Below are 16,906 nucleotides of genomic sequence, written 5' to 3'. Positions count from 1 at the left end.
TGCTCGTTACAAGTCCAAGATAAAGAACTATAATTCCTTCTACTGTAAGAATGAAAGATCACCCTACCCTTTACCTGTTTGAACCATTTTTTAAAAAGTTTTTGTATGTACAAAATTAATTTACGAAAATATAGAAATGTTATATAATTGTACTTTTAGGGCACTTTGTGAACTGCACCAGGCGTGTTTTGTTAGATATTTGAAAGCAACTCGGTATGAAACGATTTACTGTACTGGTTCATCACGCTGTATGTTAATTACAAAAAAATCAATTAATTGAAAAATAAATAATGGCGTTGCACCTCAAATAGACCAATGGCAATTCAGTGAATAACTATAAATCTTGCCTTTGATCTGCTTCAATTCAACGGGTTTTATCCATTGTGCTTTTGAAAGTCACAAAGCGTCTGATATTTTGTCTGGAAATATGTTCATTATCTGTTGAAGTCAGATGTGATGGACGGCAATTAATCATCAGGAAAGAAGGTTGCGGCCTGTTTCTCTGCTGTTTGACAATCACAACAATAAAAATCAGCACATGTCCATATTATCTTGCAGAAAAATAATTTTAATACTTTCGATGCATCTGTGTTGAATTATTCTCATTAATCACCAAAAACCAAGATAACCTGCATATCAATATTTTTTTTCTTTTTGCTACATTTTCTTTGAGTACATTACCGTTCCTAAGCATCATTCGGAACGTTCTGGATATGATCGTTGGTTTTATCTGCGGTTTTGTATCGTAAAACTCCGTTGCTGTTTTCAAGGCGTGACGACTGTATCTCAAACATTCTTAATTACTCATGTATTTGCATGCAGTTTCTATTTTTCAACTGTTTGTTCTGCGAATTAATTGCAAATATATCTCGAATCACCCTTCTTCTGGCATTTTTCCTGTTTATCTAAGTTGTTACTCAGTTTTAAAAGTTTAGCTCACGATACTGGCGATTACGTTTCATTTAAATTTGAAAGTCTTGGCAGAGAAATGTTTTATATGCAAAAGTTCATGGCTATATGTCAATGTAAATTACAAGTATTTATCTATATAGATTTATTAAGTTTTATAAATTCTTCATAAATTTGAAAGGCGAAACAGTAGTTTATACGAGGACGCAAACAAATCCTAGAAAAATTGTTGCGTTTGAAAATGATTCAAAACATAAATATATATTTTTCTTTCACTGATAAGCCATACTGTGTAAAAATTGAAATGTGTTGACTCACTTTCTTTAACATAAATTAAGCCTACAGTATTGTCCTAATACTTTTATAAATCGGTAATTGCTCGTAATAAAATTGAAAGAAAACTTGAACTTATAATTGCATACCCCTGCTCAACTCTTTTCTACATATACAATATCAAAGCCATGAGTTGACATGATGAAAGAACTAGAGTCTTGACTACTGAATAGTGTCATATTGGTCCTTTGTGACCGAGTATTGGCATTTCCTTGAGAATCATCCACTCACAAGTCACTGCCTATATTCAGTTGTTCAGTCATGTGAAATCTGTGATGGTTTACAGTATTGTGTTACTGGTAAGTCCTTTGTTAATTGTTTAAGGTTTTGTAAAAAATCGTATGGCTGGATTGTGATGAAATCTGATCGCTTGTAGAATCACGCTTAAATCCGTCTGCTGGATAGAAAGCAGTACTGATGTCCTCTTTGAGAGATTGTTCCCATGGTGTGATCGAACATACAACCTCTTGTATGAAAAACGAACATCTACACAATTAGCACCCTCTCACTCTGGTGGGATCGAACCCACAACCTCTTGTATGGGAGAAAGGATACCTATACAGCAAGACTACTATCACCCTGGTGGGATCTACCCCACACTCTCTTGTATGGGAGGCGGACACCTATACAACAAGACCATTCTCACCCTGGTGGGGATCTACCCCACACTCTCTTGTATGGGAAGCGGACACCTATACAACAAGACCATTCTCACCCTGGTGGGGATCGAACCCACAACCTCTTGTATGGGAGGCGGACACCTATACAACAAGACCATTCTCACCCTGGTGGGGATCGAACCCACAACCTCTTGTATGGGAGGCGGACACCTATACAACAAGACCATTCTCACCCTGGTGGGGATCGAACCCACAACCTCTTGTATGGGAGGCGGACACCTATACAACAAGACCACTCACACCCTGGTGGGGATCGAACCCACAACCTCTTGTATGGGAGGCGGACACCTATACAACAAGACCACTCACACCCTGGTGGGGATCGAACCCACAACCTCTTGTATGGGAGGCGGACAACTATACAACAAGACCACTCACACCCTGGTGGGGATCGAACCCACAACCTCTTGTATGGGAGGCGGACACCTATACAACAAGACCACTCACACCCTGGTGGGGATCGAACCCACAACCTCTTGTATGGGAGGCGGACACCTATACAACAAGACCACTCTCACCCTGGTAGGGATCGAACTCATAACCTCTTGGGTGAGAGGCGGACACATATACAACTAGACCACTCTCACCCTGGTAGGGATCGAACTCACAAGACAGAAGGTATTAATACCTCATAACAAGTTCTCCCGATTATTGAGTTGCCATTGACTACAACATTTAAGACTCGGTTTATAACTTTCTATATTCTATACTTATGCTATGAACTTTTGCCCAGACGAACGTGTATTAATAGACCCACTATTGAAATGTGTCCGCCTCTCTACCAAGATGTTGTTTGTTCGATCCCAACCAACATGAGTACTTTCTCGTGACCCTCTAAAGAACACCAGCTCTGGTTTCTACTCAGGAAACGAACTCGAAAGTGATTCATATCAGTTTTCAACTGTCTTCACATCGAACGAAAATAAATACTATAATATAATATTGACTCTTAATAATCCTTAAGCATTTACTCAAAATGCTATAACTGACTTATAATGTGTTTTCACCACGATGGGAACAAATAATGACGTCATATCACAATGGGAATACATAATGACGTCATATCACGATGGGAACAAATAATGACGCCATATCACGATGGGAACAAATAATGACGTCATATCACGATGGGAATACATAATGACGTCATATCACGATGTTAACAAATAATGACGTCATACCACGATGGGAACAAATAATGACGTCATATCACGATGGGAACAAATAATGAAGCCATATCACGATGGGAACAAATAATGACGTCATATCACGATGTTAACAAATAATGACGTCATACCACGATGGGAACAAATAATGAAGCCATATCACGATGGGAACAAATAATGATGTCATATCACGATGGGAACAAATAATGACGTCATATCACGATGGGAACAAATAATGAAGCCATATCACGATGGGAACAAATAATGACGTCATATCACGAAATGTAAATCTAATTAAAAAGAAATGTATCTTGAGTTTAACCTCGGCATTCAAATGGTGCCATTTAGTGCACCCGGCATGCAGACATTTGATATCTAAATAGTGTGCATGCAGTTTGTTTACTAATCTGACAATAAATGATACGAAAATTGTAAAGAATTATGCACCTAAAACATAACAATAACATTCGCATGCAAATTCAGGATACGTGCATCAAGTCATTTCCTCCCTTACAAAGGATTTGCATTTATATATGTATCGAATATAAAGTGTTCTGAATTTGAGCAAAGTAGACATTAAACATAATAGTTATACTTCGTATCTATAAGTCACATGATTGCTTTGTTGTTCTTCTTTGCGAAACAAAATTAAAAGATTTTGATCGGCAATCAATTTATATAGTATACATTATATTTCAATTGTAGTCTATGAAATAAACTAATATTAAACACATTTAAAACTAAATCTATGCATGGAATACACCATTAAAAGTTACCCTTCCCATATTAAATGGAAAGCCTTTATTCTCGCAGGGGCGTAGCTAGGGCTTAAAAACGTTGTAGCCCCGATGATTCCATGTGAGTTTGGGGACTTTTATATGCACATAACACGCAGTCAATTATATTTGCAATGATAAAAACAAGCAATACACCCCGCACCTAGTTCACCCCCCCCCCCCACACACAAAAAAACTTGCTTTGTTTAAAATAAAAGAAAGTGTTTGAATAGCTAGTTTTTATTGCATTTTGGGTTATTTCAATTATGTCATTTTTCAAAACAGTTGTAGGCACAGGCCTACAATGCGTATGTGAAGCTACGCCACTGTCTCGGTATTCTAGGAGAGTGTGCATTGATTTGAAAACACAGGGTAAAACTTGTTGGACATATTTATTCCTCGTGCAGTTTGCACCTACCCCCGCCTTTACATTTTAAATGGCCATTTTAAATGTAAAGCCTTTATATATTTTCGGTTTCATGAGGAAGGGGGAATTGATTTTTGAAAACACAGGGCAATACTTGTGGGACATACTAGTATTTATTTCACGTACGATTTGTAAAACAAGAAAACAAAAGGCGTCCTTAAGTCTAAATTTCTGCAAATCATTGTGAAACGATTTCTACAAATGTCACCGAATCTACAATAAATATGAATGGACCTGTTTCACATGTTGACACAAGATACGGAAAGTGAACAACACGATACCAGCGTTAGCAGAAAGACACACTAGTCACCCAGGGCTCCATTTCATTCCAAAGGATGCAAGTTTTTGTGAAAATGCCTCAAAATGGCTTTCAAAAAGGTTGAAAAATCACCAAATGATACAAGATTTTCCCTTCATTCGACCAAGCTACCTGAAGCTAGTGTTACAATGCGAAGAAATACGACACGAGTTGCATTTTTCACATTCTGTTTTTCATGGCAGCTCTGCGCATATGCTTTTTCTGTGCCTCCTGGTTCCTTTTGTTTTGTGAAGTCTGATCCAAAATGAAGCATGTGCATCAATACATTTTTCTCTGGTCTCGGCACGCACATTTCATTTCAAAGTCAAGGACTAAAAATTCGTTTTCAAGTTTTACAGACAAAGATATATTGCATTTCAAGCGTGTATATAATCAGGCAAATGTGTTTCTCGATGGTTTGTACATTGCTGTTTCCAAATTAGCAGTGGGGCAGGTGTAGAAATCTATGTGAGGGTGTTTTACCCCCCCCCCCCCCCCCCCCACTCCTACTATGAGTACCATATACTCCTTCATTTTCTACCCTATATGCCTGTTACAAAGAACTTCTCACTATTGTGAAAGCCTGCGTTTCAAGTTATTCAAAAATTTGAGTCTCTGTGTAACGTGTCCACACATTACCAAGAGTCCTGAGTAATCCTTAAAATGGCCGTGCCGACACCGCGTACCAGCATTTGGAGGTGGGGTGGGGTGGGGGTGGGGGTGAGCCTTCTGTATAGATGCACGAAATTGTTATGGGTTCGGAGACAGGAGATGGCCGTCATTGGTGCAGAAAGACCTACGTAAAAAGCGCCTGGAATGGGATTAGTTGAAAACTTATATCCTGCTCAATACGAAGTATAAAGACAAACCCAATTCAGTTCAAATGGTTCCATGTTCATTAAGTGGCTGATTTCTGGCAGCGAAAGGTGGCAGAACTCAGCGACCTCAACTCTTTGGACCTCGATGCACATTCTGTGAACTACCTGATAAACACATGTTTCGAATGTCAGAAAAAAACACAAAGAAAAGCCGTTTGCAAAAAGAGCGATGACATCCTACAATCAGATCGAAGATGGCCGTTGCACTAAGCGGTTTATGTCGGCATTGACATATGTAGTTATTTGTAAAAAAACGTCTGTCCAGACGTCCATATAAACCCTCCTTGACCCCAGGAATGACAGAAAACACTTGTGAAGACGATCGACAAAAAACACAACCAAACGTGCATGCTGAAAAAGCTAATATCTTCATGTCGTATGCCTTAGGTCGGTTTCACTGAAATATATTTCAAAATTTTTGAAGGGAACAGTTCCCGTATTTAGTTAGACCTTTCGAAAACTGGTTTATTCTTTTTGCAAAAATAGAATTGATAATAAATTTGTCTCCATAAAGTCCACATCTGACTAAGAAAAAACGCATACAAAAAACTTAGACCTTTTTGCAGCCAAAACACAAGTTTTTTTGTTGTAAAATGTCTCATGATATCGCCGATAATGGGCTGTTATTTCAAATCGTCAAATCGCTTTATATACAGTTCAGTACCGTTTATAAATTGCTGTTCAGTACAAAATAAAAAAGCCGAGATTTAAGATAAGTAAAATGACATTTGAAGAATAAGTCAAACGTACAACCTATAGAACCGCGCGGAGGAAATCCATGAATAAATCGTTAAAGAAGCGTAGAACAAAGCGCGTGTCAAAATAATCTCTTAAATCGACATACAGCGACCTTACTTGTCAAAATAATGTCAAATCTTCGTTTGTCTTGTTGGCCTTACAGTTGACGGCTCCACAATGTTAGCTTTCCTCTGCCATAGAATTTCAGATTTTTACCATATTTTTTTCGTGGTTTGCTTTGTATTTTGTATTTTATTTAGTAATTGATGAAGTGTGCTTGTTTTTTATAATATAATGTAGAAATCAAACTGTACTCTAATAGAGGAAGGAATGTATGGCTTTTTATGACTTGAGTACGCTATATTTCAGGAAGTTCAAGTGTTTATACATTGAAAGATGATATTATATCAAAATATACTAGAATTGAATTATTGTGCGATTGTTCAGAAATTTGTTAAAGTAAACAACGTGAATAACGACATCGGTGTTAACTTTTCCAGGTAAAATAACGATAACGTGAACATCGTTGTTAACTTTTCCAGGTAAAATAACGATAACGTGAACAGCGTTGTTAACTTTTCCAGGTAACATAACGATAACGTTTACAGCGTTGTTAACTTTTCCAGGTAAACTAACGATAACGTTTACAGCGTTGTTTACTTTTCCAGGTAAACTAACGATAACGTTTACAGCGTTGTTTACTTTTCCAGGTGAAATAACGATAACGTTTACAGCGTTGTTTACTTTTCCAGGTAAAATAACGATAACGTGAACAGCGTTGTTAACTTTTCCAGGTAAAATAACGATAACGTTTACAGCGTTGTTTACTTTTCCAGGTAAATTAACGATAACGTGAACAGCGTTGTTAACTTTTCCAGGTAAAATAACGATAACGTTTGCAGCGTTGTTAACTTTAACAAAGTTCTGAACAATTCGCCCATATTAAATCATAATCATTGGCTCGTGTCTTTCCGGAATTGCTCGCCACATTTCGTAAATTTCCGTTCTTTCCCGACATTTAGCGACTTACGCCGGAACAATAACCCAGACCTTTGTGGTCGATTCCTATTTTACCTCAAATATTTTTCGGATCATTTACTGAAAACCCACAATTTCGTATTCTTTAAAGTCGTTGGTGATCATAATAACGAATAAAACTCATTTCAAACAAAATATTCTGTTTAAAGCATTTTTGAACCATATTTTGAGCGGAAATAGAAATGAGTTTGTATACAACGCCGTAAATTCACCTGTCAGCTTGAGTTAGAATTATCGAAAATGTCATTTAATACCTAAATACTTTCCTCTGCCTTGAGTCTAATTCAAAATGTCACCGAAGTAAATTTGATATACTGCCCTTGAATTAGGAACGGCTACTTTTGGTTGAAGATGAGAAAAAGAAAACATTGGTTATCTCCCTTGAAATGAATGTTGACAAAATATCAATCTGGTTCATGTTTCAAAATCTAGCTATCAAGCAACATGAATTGAGTTCATTCAACCTCTTTGAGCTTCAAAGCAATGTCAATTTTAAGACAAAACATAACACATTTGTGAGAATTATAAAAGACAGATGTTTCCATGGCTTATAACAATACTTCCATACTTGTTGTGCGTGTATTATAATACAAGCTTTATAACTACGGTGATCTTTGCTATGTTTTGAAATATATTGTAGTTTTCGGACTTGAATACCGAAAATCTACCAGTAATATACCGGTTTGAGGATGATCCAGAATTTGACGTTAGAGGGGGCCGTTTGACTTTTGCACCGCCCCTCCATTAAAACCAATTTTTATTTGGTTTAGTGTGTTGGTAGGGGTGGAGGGGGTGGTAGGGGGGTTCTCCTTGTTCAAAATGGTGCATTTGGTGCGTATTTTATTACGTTTTTCTGCTATATTCAAATAAAAAGTAAAGACGGTCTATTTAAGGAGAGGGGTCCTGGATCCGCTAGTGATCATGAATTCATGAACTATTATGAAAATGAATGATTAATAAGTTTTATTCAAAACAGCCGCGGACATATATCCGTGAAACAAATTACTTTTTAATTTGATGAAAATTATAATGTTTCTTTGGTGTCGGATACAATTAGGAGTATGAAAGAATAAGTAGAGTCCTAAAACTCTTAAATAGTTTAATTGACGTCCTTTTTCATACGAATATTTCCGAATGTTAACAGAAATTACAGAACGAAAACTACCGAACAGTGACGGAAAATGCCGAATGACAACTAATTGGACATAAATCCAGTCGGGGATTTGAGTTTCTCATGCTGACAGTAATTGGGATGTTCGCGTCGGTCGAATAATAAAATGCATCCATTAATTTCAACCAGCCATGTCGGGGGTCTTATTTCTTTTTTTGCTTCTTTTTTCAACAACAAAAAACTTGTGAAATCGTAGATAACCAACTCAGAAAAGGTGTGCAAATCTAGGGCTTTGATAACTCGAGTGGAATGGATTACTTGGATTTCGATTCGTATTTCTTCTGAATCAAGAATATACTCTGAGGACGGTTTTAAGTTGCCCCAAGTATTAATACAATGTAACGAATACTGCTTGCCATTTACAAAAACAAAGCAAAAACAAAACAGCCATGGTTTAGAATACATTTAAGTCTAGATTTTTGTAATATACAGAAGATTCCTTAATACAAACAAATGTACACAAACAGTTGGAAACAACAACAACACCACCACAACAACCACCAACACAACCACCACCAAAACCACCACCTCAAACAACATTAACAACAACAACAACAACAACAACAACAACAACAACAACAACAACAACAACTACTACTACTACTACTACTACTACTACTACTACTACTACTACTACTACTACTACTACTACAACAACAACTACTACTACTACTACTACTACTACTACTACTACTACTACTACTACTACTACTACTACTACAACTACTACTACAACAACAACAACAACTACTACTACTACTACTACTACTACTACTACTACTACTACTACTACTACTACTACTACTACAACAACAACAACAACAACAACAACAACAACAACAACAACAACAACATACACATGCCGTATTACTACTAGTACCCATTTTCCCGCTCAGTTTTGTGTTGATAGTATACAATTACGCGCTCACAACAGTAATACAAACTGCGTAAATGTTTCCATAAATTATCTTACTACCGCTATGTTCATTTATATGATTTAATAGGTCTGAGCCTTGTTAGGTTTATGAAGCATGATTGTTAAATATGACGTTTTAGTGAGAATTTAACAAGCATTTGATTGACGTGAAAGTTTATATCTTCATCATACGCGCAGCGTTAAGTGTGGATCTACTTACACGCATTAATACACCTTATGGCATTTTAAGTGCTACCTGTAATCCTACACCAGAAATATAGTTCCCAGATATTAAAGAAATTGCTCAGATGTTTCGCTGCTGATCGTGTGGTTTTGGTAAATGAACCTGTTGGAAGACTAGATAATAGCAAAACAAGACACTGTGTAAACAGATAGGAAAGCAGATAACTAAAAGCTTTCTCAGACTTGCGCAGATTTTTCTTCCGCCATGTTTATCAACTGCGGGTGGGGTAACATGAAATCTGCATTACAAAAACTGGGTTTAAGTATCCACAGGAGCCGACGAGCGACTAATTGGGTAAATTTATCACCGAATGAAGAAAGATGACGTCCAATTCGAGGAAATGATGTCTTCAAGTTGATGTTTTCTGTCTTCTATGTTTGTGCGTTCACTCTTTCCCTTGCTGCCACACGCCGTGCGTCTATGTAAATATTGAGATAAGAGACGTATACATTGGAGATAATTAGTTTACAATTTTGATATATCGAGTCAAACAATGTATTTACTCACATGTTTCATGCCTTTGAAGGAAATGAAACATGTTCTCTTGTGTACCGTTCCCTACGAACCAATCCTATCACATTCGTCTGTATTTAGTTGTAAAGATGCGCACTTTTCGGTCAAGTACACTCAGGATGGTCTTTTAAGTCTTGTTACATTTGTGGCCCAACTTCAGAATTGTAATTTTTGTGTGTGTGTGTTTTTTTTTTTAAACTGTGTCGCGAATAACTTGAAAACAATAGCTGTTTGTTCAACAGTGAAGATCTTTGCACCCCAAAATATACCAGTTTAGATTTGAATTATAATTTCAAATCATGGGTAGGTCCTCCATAGCTCCATTGTCATCTTTAAAGCATATGCTCGTTTAGCGTGGAAAATAGTAGCGTCCCAATGTTTACCCCGAAAACGCGTCCCCTTTAACGTCAAACCCCCGATTTTAACTCGTTGTAATAAATTAATATTTCTGTAACAATTCTATCACGTTAATACCACAAAACCTTTGAATCAGGAATTTGGTATTCATAAATGCCGTGCTTCTACATTATATTATTTTATCAAATTGGAAACATGCTTTATAAATATGCGTGTGAGTTGGACTTGAATTAGAATGCATTAAACCCGTTATAATGATCAGCGAAGAAAGAATGCAAAATTGGATGTCAGTTTAATAAACATAGCGAGTGGTCAGTCTTTGACAATTTCATGCACTTAGTGGATCAAAATAGACGCTAATAGAAGCCGTCAAGTGGATGTCATTAGTGCGCATGTGCACGAATGTCATGTGACTCACTGACTGAAGCATTTGAGGAAAATTGGTTTAATGAAGTTTTCTGTCTGCGAGCGGAATTAGATGAAAACCCGTCAGTTTAATAATGATCAAATAAGCTTTGATATTCATGGACACTGCTTGAGTCGGAACGATTTTCTGTGGAAGTTATCAAAAATGACATTTTAGACAGAACAGGCTACGGGATACTAATATAAGGTTTTTCGCATTGGCGCCCTAAGCATATAAACAATTGAACAGTGATATTAAACATATTTCATTTTGTTTAGAAAATAGTCTGCTGTTTGAGACAGTTAAACTTTAAACATACTGCAAAGAGCACTTGAAATAACTTTAAATATAATTCACGTCTTTTTTTGAAGTTGTGGCATTTTCTCGTTCTATTGAAGTTAACGTGCGAATGTTACCCTACGTTTTTTTGCGCTGGTGTGTGCTGAATAAGTGTTTTTTTATATACAATTTATATACAGGCGCATGTATTGCATTTGTTTACTGATTCACTTATTTTGCAATTCGGTTGAGTTTACTTTTATTGAAACCATTGAAAGTATGTTTCTCTGCTAACTATATATGAAACAATTAGCTACTAACCCTCAATGTTAAATCACAGACTCATTCCTTTAAATGTTTTGGTTCATGAAGAAAATGTGTATGTATACACTCTTTCCAAAGAAATTGACGATTAAAGTTTGCACGGCCTTAAATCAAAATCCGCTCTTATAATCAGCATTACTGGCTAGCTATGACACAGACGTCGCGACATGACGCCAAGTTCAAATAATGGTCACTTCAAATACAATTATCCCTGATTCACAATGGTCATTTGGATTCTGACAGAAAATACTTGGTTTTGACATTTTGTGCAGACGTTTAGTTTTAGACAAAACAATATTGATCATGGAGTACCATACTGTATGCTTTGAATTATTAACAAGGAATATGTCAAAATCTAATTTGTTTGTTTTAAAACCTTTACTTAATAAACACAATCATATTAGGTAAATATATGTACATGTTTATAAAAGAATAGATCAAAACTCCACAGTTTCTAGCAGGAAAAACTAGAGTATAAATATTCTACTTTTATTGAATTATACCGAATTTTAGAAATTGAAATGTCATAATAACATCATGCTAACTTTATTTTAATTAGTTTGTATTTCATCGGCCATTTCACTTCAATGACAATTTTATTTTTGTGTTAGGGCGCGAAACTTAAAGTGCTATTTAGGAAAATCGACTATATTTCGGCAGGTGATATGCTACTCAAACCGTAACATAATATCAGGAAAAAATGAACCATACATCCCCGTATATTTAGTACACTCTCCCAAGTTTACGTCATGTTACTAAAAATAGCTACAAATACTGCACTGGGTATATAATATTTATAAACTTCGCTTGGATCAGATGCCTCGGTAGCGCAGTAGGTAGCGCGTCAGTCTCATAATCAATGTTCGCAGAGCGATCTGAAGGTCGTGAGTTCGATCCTCACCCGGGGCACTTACTTTTTCTTTTTTTTAAATTACTTTTTTACATTTTAAATCCATTATGACATTATTTCTTAAAAAAGAACGGCAATGTATAAAGTTTAAATGATTATTCATGTCACTATGTTATTATTTGTTCGCTATATAGAGGATCTGACATGAGTTGTCATTTAATACCAATTTTTATTAAACGAGTTCAGGAAAACTGTTAGTTAGCGAGCCTTTGGCGAGCTTACTAACAGTTTTCCTGGACGAGTTTAATAAAAATTGGTATTAAATGACAACGAGTGTCAGATTCTTTTTATCACATGCTTTTTTCCCGGTATAAAATGGCAAACAAAACCCTACCTGTTTCACCTGCGAGGCTTATGAGCCGAATATCACCAAGTGTTGTCATTTCCCGCGCTACATGCATTGCAGGAATGTAGTACCAGGATTTATTTAAAACAGCATATATACCCGATCGTTTTAATTCCGTTTATTTAAGAATGCATTCTCAGACGATATCCAGTAAAAATCACACTGTAAACACTTTAATTTTAACGAAATCTTTCTTTCTGTTATACCGGAAGTGAACATAAACATCATGACGTCATCTAGTAGATGTGACGTCATAAAGTTTATGTTCATTTTCGGTTAAAATAAACTAAATTTTGGACGCTTTTAAATTTGCTTTTTCAAGATATCAAGACGACATACTTTGTTAGCCTCTTAATATTTAGAAAGAAATTCAACTACTCTAACAAAACAAATATTTATTATAGAAATAAAATAAGAATTGAAGGTTTGGTACACAGGAATATTACCAATTAGCAGTTCCTTTTTGCCAATTAACTTTTTATATAAATGCGGAGCGATATATTTTCTGACCAATAGAAGAAGAGCAATGTTATATTACACATGTGTTATATAAAAAAATACGTGATGGTTATATTAAACCGGAAACAAGGTGTAGCATGTGATAAAATGCATTATTGTTATTTTTAGGGTTTAGTATTGTTAACTTAAATCAATTGAAATATAAACACTAACATAAAGACAAGTCGTGTCATTGTGAGTTTCTCTTTTCAGTTTGGAAATATGTATTATTCATCAGAACCATGTTTATGCCAAAATACACTAAAATAACATAAATGTTTTTATTTGAAATAAAAGGCAAATCAAACTCGATTAAAAACTAAACCAAAACAGAAGCCAGCTTCTTACTAAAATGCATAAAATACACACCGGAGGGGAAATGCAGAAAATTGCCTTTGCCAAAACAATACAAAACAGCAAAATATAACAAAAGACAACATAAAGTTGCCCTTTCCATGATCCTTTTTCAAACAAATACATCAAACAAACAGTTATCAGAAGAAAACTGCAGATTTTGAAACTATTTTCTTTGGCCATTGATGCACTTGGCATGTTATTAAAATTCATAATTAACTGTAACATGGTTTTAATATCTTACACTGCCAACAGTAAAATGTTCGATGAAGAAGTTCTGTAAGCAACATTCGTTAAGCACGTGTCTTTGTTCGTTCTTTCAGAAGTGCCACAAAGGTCCGGTATGCCTCAAGCTTGGCGCAGGGATCTGAAGATGTGAGATCTGTAAGTGAGCCTTTATTTAAGTTAGATTAAAACAAGTGAAATCGCTGATACTAATACCATGTACAGGGTCATCATCATTACCATCATCATACTCATCAGCGACAGCAACATTACAAGCAACAGCATCATTAACAACCTCATCTGTAGCAGCATTATCATCATCAGCAGCAGCATAATCTGCAGCAGCCACCTGCATAATACTCATCAGCAAAGCCATTACCATCATCATCATCATCAGCAGTGGCAACAGCAGCAGCATAAATAGCAACAGAAGTATCAGAATAAATAGCAACAGCAGCATCATCAGCGTAAATAGCAGTAGCAGCATCATCATTTTGATCATCACCATCGTTGTCTTTGTCGTCATTATCACTACGGTCATTTGTACATGTATCATGTTGAACATTACTATCATTATCGTTATCATCAGTATCATTATCACCGTGATCATCATCATTAACAATAACAACAACAGCAACAACTACAACAACATTTACTCTTTTATTAAAATATGCGAAACATACCAAGCTTCATTTTCTATCAAGTTTCAGACTTAGAGAAAAAAAGAAAGACAAAAACTTCCGTTTCAAAAGGAAGGGAGTAATACCAATACAGCTTACTAATTTTTCATTAATATTGGGCTGTTTATTCATTATCATCATAATTATACCTGGCAAATATCAGACGTAAAAGCCATAATGCACACCACTCCCCGGGGATGTGTCTTAATGAAACACAAAGTAGTTCCATCTTTCTGTCTTCAAGAACTGTACCTGGTCATTTCTTAACGTTAATTGGCCGCACCTGATAGAAATAGACCATTCTTAGCCGCTAATAGCTTACTGCGGATGGTCATTTGTTTTTCGAGATGGACAATTAGCTTTATGAAATGACCACACTACTTTTCGACGGAAACAGAAATTTCTAATTGGTATTGTAATTACCTTATTATTAATAATAAGGATATAATAACTCAGGTATTAGGAGTTTACAGGAAATTACAGGAAATAGAATATATAAAGAATATGAGATAGGCTATTATGATGTCTTTATACTATTGGAGTGTTTAATTTCATTATCATATATTTTGTAATTATTTATTTGACTGCGTTTAGTTTCAAACCCCTTCAAAAGTTGTATACTAAGGTATACGTGTAATTTCATGATTATGCTTTGGTAATTTATAGGGATGGGTAATGTTACAAAAAAGGCTCGCGATATTTCCACCGCGAATTTCGATACATCTTTTTAAAATAGTAATATAGAAATGTGTAAACTCATCAGATGTAACGATGCTTTTTTCATAAATATTTATCATTAATTCTCATAATGGATAGTAATGATAAGTATTTGTCTTTGAATTGCTCGGCATTTATATACAGTTATAGTTTTGTCAACCAGAACATTTATACAAAAATAACTACATAAATTAATGATCGATTATTGGTTTTCATCGAAACATATCACAAATCGCTGACTCTGTATATTGATGATTTTAATAACTATCGAAATCCAGAGTCACAATACGGTACAAATGAAAATAGAAAAAATATCGATCATGATTCCGCCGATGCGTATTTTATACGTTAACGCTTCTTTACCGTACCGCAATGTATCGACGTTTCGATAATATCGCAAAAATATCGATCATGACTCCGCCGATGCGTATTTTATACGTTAACGCTTCTTTACCGTACCGCAATGTATCGACGTTTCGATAATAGCGCACATCCCTAGTTATATGACTATAAGCAATTGTATTCTGAAGCCAAAAAATAGTAGCAAAGCCATTTTATCACAAATGTCTAGACCAGCGGTTTATAATATAAAGTACGTCCCGTAATAGGTATATCATGTACATACATAATTCCTTTTCATAATTTAAACACTCAAAAATATTGTTGGTCATACATCATGACTATGCATTTTGAAAAGTCTTCGAAAATAAGTATCTATATAACTTTGGTCCATTATACGCCACTTCATTTTAAGGTTTACGGCCCACACATAAACTAGTTCTCTAATAATTCCTTGTTGTTATTTTTGAATCATTTAAAAGAGTGTTGCTTGCTTACTACTAGTATGTGAAGTAAATTACTGTAGCTACATTATACATAATCTTATTTCGGTTTGTATGACATGTATTTGGTCTTTATTTCAACAGAGTTCAGACGTGAAATGTCATATTTTGTAATTTATCAAGACCTCAAAAGCTTGTTTGTTATTTTATTTTCTGCCCAATTTTCCTTTTTTGGACCTAAAATCCTTTCAATTGATTCTAAATTTCACATATGTTTAGTTATATGGGTCGGTTACCTTAATTTTTTGGCCATTATCAGACTAAGACAACAAGGTTTTTGACATTTCAAGTAGTTATTAAACTCATCTAAACTTTTATAATCCGTTATTTTTCAACGAAGTTAATTCCTCTCTGCAGATGGCCATTCAACGTGACCATACCTGATTATTTTGAAAATCAGTAACTGTGTATGGGTATGGGTTAAAATGTTTACTTTTCCACACCACGCACAAATGATATTAACGCAGACAAAAAAGAGATGCATAGCTTTCAAACTCACTCTAACGAGAAATGTCCTTATTTCGCAGATAATTTAGGACAGTCGCATTATTTCCTTAAGTATAAATATTAATTTTCCGCTTCAAAAGTTTTTTTGTTCTTAATTAATATTAGGGTGCCATTTTGACGAAAATTGTCAGTAATTATAAATGCCAACTTTCAATGGCAGTCCGAATGACATGCGATTTACGCAAAAAAACATAATAGTCTCTTTATTCTTATCTCTAATTTCTTTACACCTTAGAATAAAGGGTAAAACAGTGTCAAAACTAATGACATTTAAAAAAATGAAAAAAATCTGAGATGTTTATCATTGGGGCAATTTCTACCAGGTTTTGGGGAGCAAGGAGTCAAATTCTGTTTGTAAATAGACAATAGGTAAT

General features: G+C 35.3%; 1 protein-coding gene and 1 non-coding gene across 3 annotated transcripts in view; both read left to right on the top strand.

Annotated features, from left to right (window-relative positions):
* The window catches only part of LOC128241834 (frizzled-5-like), a 53,942-nt gene that overhangs the window by 18,331 nt on the left and 18,705 nt on the right, over window positions 1–16,906 (top strand). For both annotated transcript variants that reach the window (XM_052958928.1, XM_052958929.1), the window contains one exon: window positions 13,885–13,945. The gene's annotated coding sequence lies outside the window, so the exon portion shown is untranslated. The remainder of the gene's footprint in view (window positions 1–13,884; window positions 13,946–16,906) is intronic.
* On the top strand, window positions 12,272–12,362 carry Trnam-cau (transfer RNA methionine (anticodon CAU)). Its single transcript is given in 2 exon segments — window positions 12,272–12,308; window positions 12,327–12,362. It is a non-coding gene; the product is annotated as a tRNA-Met (tRNA).

Source organism: Mya arenaria, chromosome 7 (genome assembly GCF_026914265.1).
Source record: "Mya arenaria isolate MELC-2E11 chromosome 7, ASM2691426v1".
NCBI lineage: Eukaryota > Metazoa > Mollusca > Bivalvia > Myida > Myidae > Mya > Mya arenaria.
Note: the sequence above shows the minus strand (reverse complement) of the source record. Positions and strands in the feature narration are given on the sequence as shown.